The sequence below is a fragment of the Xenopus laevis genome, chromosome 2L, assembly GCF_017654675.1.
Source record: "Xenopus laevis strain J_2021 chromosome 2L, Xenopus_laevis_v10.1, whole genome shotgun sequence".
Taxonomy (NCBI): Eukaryota; Metazoa; Chordata; class Amphibia; order Anura; family Pipidae; genus Xenopus; species Xenopus laevis.
The window spans coordinates 189,446,463-189,452,462 of record NC_054373.1 but is presented as its reverse complement, the minus strand read 5'-3'; positions in this window follow the sequence as shown (position 1 = coordinate 189,452,462).

The window sequence follows — 6,000 nt, the reverse complement described above, 5'->3', positions numbered from 1 at the left end:
GATTGAGGAGATGAAGAATATTAGTACTGAGATTGGGCCCCTGGTTTAAGGTTTGATGGTGGGCCCCTGGCCTAAGGTTTTTGGGTGGGCCCCTGGTGTGCCAGTCCGACACTGGTTGAGGATAAAGGTGGTCACCTTAAACCTAGTCTTTGCTTTAAGGAAAACTACAGGTTCCTGTTTTCTCTTTTTGGCCAAGTGATTTTGCACCTAGTTTTTTTAAGGCATTGCATCCATGATGCACTTTTGTGTTTTGCACTTTTTTGTACATAGTTGATGGAGTATTCTTGGGCTTCAATAAAATAAAGTAAAAATGATTGGCCCCCAGTAGTTCTCTCACTAGTTCCAGTAGGTTTGTTTTTTCTTCCAAGACTAGCTGCATGACAGAAAGGCTACTTAGTGAATAACTGGATTCTGCAGTCGAGTCAGGAGGCCTCAGTAGGAGCTTGAGGCAGGAGGCTTCAGTGAAGGAGAAACCAGGACCCTAATGGCAAGGGACCCCGTGATGTTAGTGGCAGGGTAGCTCCTATGGTGAAACACGAGTTGAAATGAGTGAGAGAGACAATGTGAACAAGTAGGAGCAAATGTGTGCTCCCCGAAATTGAACTTTGGGTTGGTTCCTCAGGTCCTAACCCACCAAACTGTAGGGATTCCAGTGGTTCTTACAACCCATGAAAGTCTATGAAGTCACTTTGAGGCAACAACTAGAGATTCTGTATGTTGGGGGGGAGAGATACCTGGTGGTGAAGCATCTGTGATGATCTGCCACCAGTTTCTAGCAAACCAAGGGAAGGTCCCTCATTCAATTAGAGTAAATCTACAGTTTAAGAACTGGTGCCCAACACCTTGCATGTGAGTTATAGTCCAGGTTGGAAACCCTTTACCATTCACATGTAGCAATGCTCCTCCCAGAGAGTTGCAGGATTTAAATACCCTGTGTATTATATGTATAGCTGGATATGGATGTGAAGGACCCTCATCTGAAGGACCCTCATCCCTGCAGCCGGCAGGACAGTGTCCATCTCTTAGGCCTGAATGTAGACTCTGTGCGTCCAACAACAGAATGAGCCTCTTATTCTCTCCCTGCAACAAAACTAATTACTGTGATGAAAAGAAACAGAGTTTCCATTAAACTCAATCACCCCCCCCCATATTTGCTAAACACGTTTGCCCGGCGCTTGCTGAATCTGTTCCGGCTGATAAGTGTAATTATCGCAGTGGTGGAAATGCAGGGTCCTATCGGCTGCCACATTAACTGACTTTTTACCTTGATAAATGATCCACCGTGCCTAAGTATCAAGTTTGGCATCTGAACGAGTCTTTGTTTGTGCACCGCAGATAATAGCCCCCCTGGGTGGGCCCTTGGAGGCGCCGGGTGCACCTGTTTACAGTTCCTCGGTGCAGAACAGCGGCTCTAGGAAAGGGGGGGCTGCTGGTGTGTGTCTGAAGGGTCTCTTGTTTCAGGTTTTACGCCCTCTGTGTTTTCCACCGGATGGTGCTTTGCACAAAAGTTTCTCGGGACTCGTTTCCAAAGAAAACAGATCTGAATTAATGAGCTCTAATTGGGCGAAACCTGTTTGTAAATTATTTCATTAGCTTAACGACTCTGGTCCCAAGCCACCTTCTTGGTTTGCTAAAGGGCAGCTGCCAGCGCTCAGCCTTTCATAGAGCAGTGATATCAACCTGCACCGCGGCACAGAGATCAGCAATGGAACATTAGACCTGGTGCACAAAGCTGCACCTTCTTTACACAAATGGGGCACGTGGTGCAAACTGCACTCCATCTCTCCTGCACTTCCAGCAGCGTCAGACTGGGGTGTCTAGGGCCCCACACACACACACACACACTGCGTACCTTCTCTCTCCTTGGGGCAGCGATCAGGGCCAGGGGTGAGAGTTCAGGAGGCAGCGGGTCTGGGTTGGTGGGGCCAGGCCCCCCTTGACAGCGCTGAAGCCGTGCCGCCCTTCAGAACTCCCGAAGCCCCAAAGTCCCGAAATGGTGAAAAGACCCGAAGTCACGAAAAAAGCTGAAATTGAAGTCCTAAAGCAGCTTAATGACCCGAAGTCATAAAAAGGTGGCGAAGTCCTCAAGTCCTCAAGCCACAAGTTCACCTCTACTGAACACCAATGTTTTTTTTTTTTTAATCCCCTGGCCACCAATGCATTATGTTAATACTCTATAGGCCCCTGCCACCAATGATTTTCTAAAAAATATTCTCTGGGGCTTCAATTTTTTCTACTTGTGAGGGGGGCCCTGCCACCGATGTTTTTTTTAAAAAAAATATTCTCTGGGGCCCCAATTTGTTCTACTTGTAAGGGGGGCCCTGACACCAATGTTTTTTTAAAAAAACTTTTATGGGGGGCCTTGGAGCCTATGTTTTTTTTAACTTATAGGGGGCCCTGGTCACCAATAATTTTTTTAATTTGTAGGGGGGCCCTAACCACCAATTTTTTAGAAAAACTTTTTATGGGGGCACTGGCGCCACAGTTTTTATTTAAACTTATATGGGGTATGGGGGCCCTGACCATCAATAGCTTTTTATAACTTGTGTGTGGTGGGAGGGTTACCTTACTTAGCGCTGAGGTCTGTGTGGTCTGTGGTGTGGAGTGGGCGGGATCTGGGCCGGGCCCCAAAAATTTTTTTGTACAGGGCCCCGTGATTTCTAATGGCGGTCCTGGGTTTGCAGGCCCCACAGATATAGGTGTCAGAGAGAAGACTTGGTGATGTCAAATTGTCATTTGCCTAAATAACAAGTGATTATTGGCGAGAGGTGCAACAATCACCATAGCCTTAAATATATCCAAAATGGGCAAATAAGAGCTAATGATTTTATTGGCCACCATGTATCCCTCCTATCTCTATTAGAACAAGGACTATGCTGATATAAATGGTGGGTTTCAGACTTCAGAATGTTATAAAGAAGATTCTGCAAGAAACAAAAGACCCAATGTGCTCTTTTTATATGGCTCTTCCAGTCATAACCCCTTTTGCAGAAAAGATCTGAAGAGGCCCCAGTAGCTCCACATTTTATGATTCCCAGAAGATGCTCTGGGTTGGGCTTAGGAACCAACTCATTTCAGGGGCAGTCAGCAGTTGTTGTCCAGTTGCAGCTTAAAAAACTGGCCACAAATTGCTTTTTACCTTAAAATGGTTGGGCAAAATCGGGGTGATGTGACCATTGAACCTTCCAAGTGTGGCCAGTGCTGGAACGCTGGGCCTAGAATGTAAGGGGGCTTTCTGGCCTCGACATTGTTTGTTGCGTCATTTAATATATTCCTTGACACATTGTGAAGAGAGGGACCCCAAAACATACTCATGTTCTGGAACCTTCAACCTTTGCTTGACTTAAGGTTGGTGTAGCCAAGGGACATCATCAGGTTGGGTCATGAGTGTAGTGGGCTATGGCAGGGGTGGATCTGCAAATGGTAGGGGCATAGCAACGTTATATTACTGCATGGCAGGGGTAGATTGGGGGATGGTAGGGTAGATCAGGGTGTGTTGTGGGTATATTGGGGCATGACACCAGTAGATCAGGGGTGGTGGGGGTGGATCGGGTGTTTTATGGGTAGATCGGGGGATGGTAAGGGTATATCGCTGCATGACGGGTAGATCAGGGGTGGTAGGGGTGGATTGGGACTTGGGGCAGATTTGCTAAAGGGCAAAATGACTAACGCTATAGAAAATTCACCAATGTGCGTGACGCCAATTTACTAACGGTCGTAGGCGTAACTTCACTAGTGAAAGAGACAGACACTAGCGATCATTCACACTCTATCGCCAGGCGAATTTTCTCTCTGGCGAATGGACGTTACTCCTCAAATGCACTAAGATGCGGATTTTACTGAACGTTACTCTTTCGCCAGACTTGACTCGCCAGTTCAGAAGTGCAATGGATATAGGACATAGGACTTGCTCAATTTTTTGTGGAAAATTTTTTCTTTTTTTTTCTTTTGAACATTTTATTGATTTTCAAAGAATAAAAGGTTAAACAACTATTAATGCTGAAAACTCGGTACAAATAATCGTTTCACATAAGCTTTTCGTATGTCACATTAGTGGAAAAAGTCCCACAAAACGCTGGCGTCTTTTCCTTTTTTCAGGTGATAGGCTGCAAAGGTCCGTAAAAAATGTTTTGTGTAACCGGTTTTCCCCCCTACATTTCCTAACATATGGAACATAATCTATACACTGGGCTCATGTGTAGGGCAATATAACAACTCTATTGTCTTTATTAAGCTTCCCTGGACTTGTGTAGTGTAATGTATTTGCTGCAACATATACGTCCATTCAACTTTATCATTTCCTGCGTATGTAAATTAGCCAACGCTAGCGCATCTTCACTTTGATTGCTGAAGTAACGCTAGTGAAAATTCGCCAGCGTTCGGCGTCCTGGAGGCAATTTTGCAATCTAGTCCTGATGAATTATGCCTGGCGAAGTTTGCGATGGCTGTGAAGCCGTTACTGACGAATTTTCGCCGGTTATCCTGGGTTAACTGTCCCAGGATAAGTGGCCTAATAACTTCCTCCTCAATAACCTCCCTTCCAGTTCTTGATTCTGATTGGCTACAGCTTTATTCCAGTCCCAACATTAAATGACACAATGTATTATATATACATTTCTATCCCAATGTTTAATTATTTTAATTAGGGATGCACCGAATCCACTATTTTGGATTCAGCCGAACCCCCGAATCCTTCGTGAAAGATTTGACCGAATACCGAACTGAATCCAAATCCTTATTTGCATATGCAAATTAGGGGTGGGAAGGCAACAACATTTTTTACTTCCTTGTTTTGTGACAAAAAGTCACACAATTTACCTCCCGGCCCTAATTTGCATATGCAAATTAGGATTCGGATTCGGTTCGATCAGCAGAAGAATTCGGCCAAATCTGAATCCTGCTGAAAAAGCCGAATCCCAAACCGAATCCTGGATTCGGTGCATCCCTAATTCTAATCGGTTAATCAGTTCCAAATGACTTTAACATTATAGGATGCAACTGTATCTAATTGTAAGAGAAATAACGAGCAGTGCTTAATTGCTGCAGGAAATATGAATGAGATCACAGCTGATTGAATGGAGGGGGGCACGGCCGCAATGGGGGGAACCTTTATCAATTTCAGATCCAAAAAACAAAAACCTCATTTCTATTAGTGTCGGGGGCCCCACAGCAGAATGAAAAAGGGATAAACGGCACATGAATCACAAAGGGGGATTTTTTTTGTGGAATGAGTCTGTAATATTTGTTGGGATCCCGGCACAATCTTTATTCCATTAAGTGTAAGGATTCCCAGAGGAGCCAGACTGGAAAAGTAATAATCTGCAGGAACGGCATCTGCCAGCACCTCGCTAATACGGCTGTTTCACAACTCCCTGCACCTGCACTTAAATCCAGCATCTTCAGGGGAACATAAAACATGTGCAGCCCCCCTTCTGCATTAACTCCTTTCTAGCCCAGGCTGATTCTATTATAAGAATTCTTTAGGAACCATATGAGCCAAATGATTGGATCAGACCAGTTTGAGTACCTGAGACTCACAATCTCTTCTTTAAACTATTAAGTACAGTGCCCCGCCCCCAGTGAACAAATTATCATGAAACTTTATTAATGAAACAAAAGCACATAATGAATTTCAATTCCAGTCGCCCGAAAATGAATTTCTTAAGAAAAAGAAAGTCTTGTGTTGCCGAACTGCTTAAAAGTGTCCACAAAAGCACCAGATAGCTCTTCTCTGTTCATGCACTTTAGTTTCTAAGCAGAGCAACATCACCAGAGGTTCCTTTTCCTAGGAAGTTAATTTTCACTTGACAGCCAATACCACCAGTAGGTGGGGCTGTTGTTTCTAATGCATTCGATTCCCTTTCCATGCTAGGTCTATCAGTCCTTTTTAATTCAATAGTGTGCAATACTTAGGCTTGGAATGTAATTGTTATGTGGTTGCTAAGGCTTAATTACCTTAGCTACTAGGCAGCAGTTGTGAAAGTCCAAAGTGGGATCTTT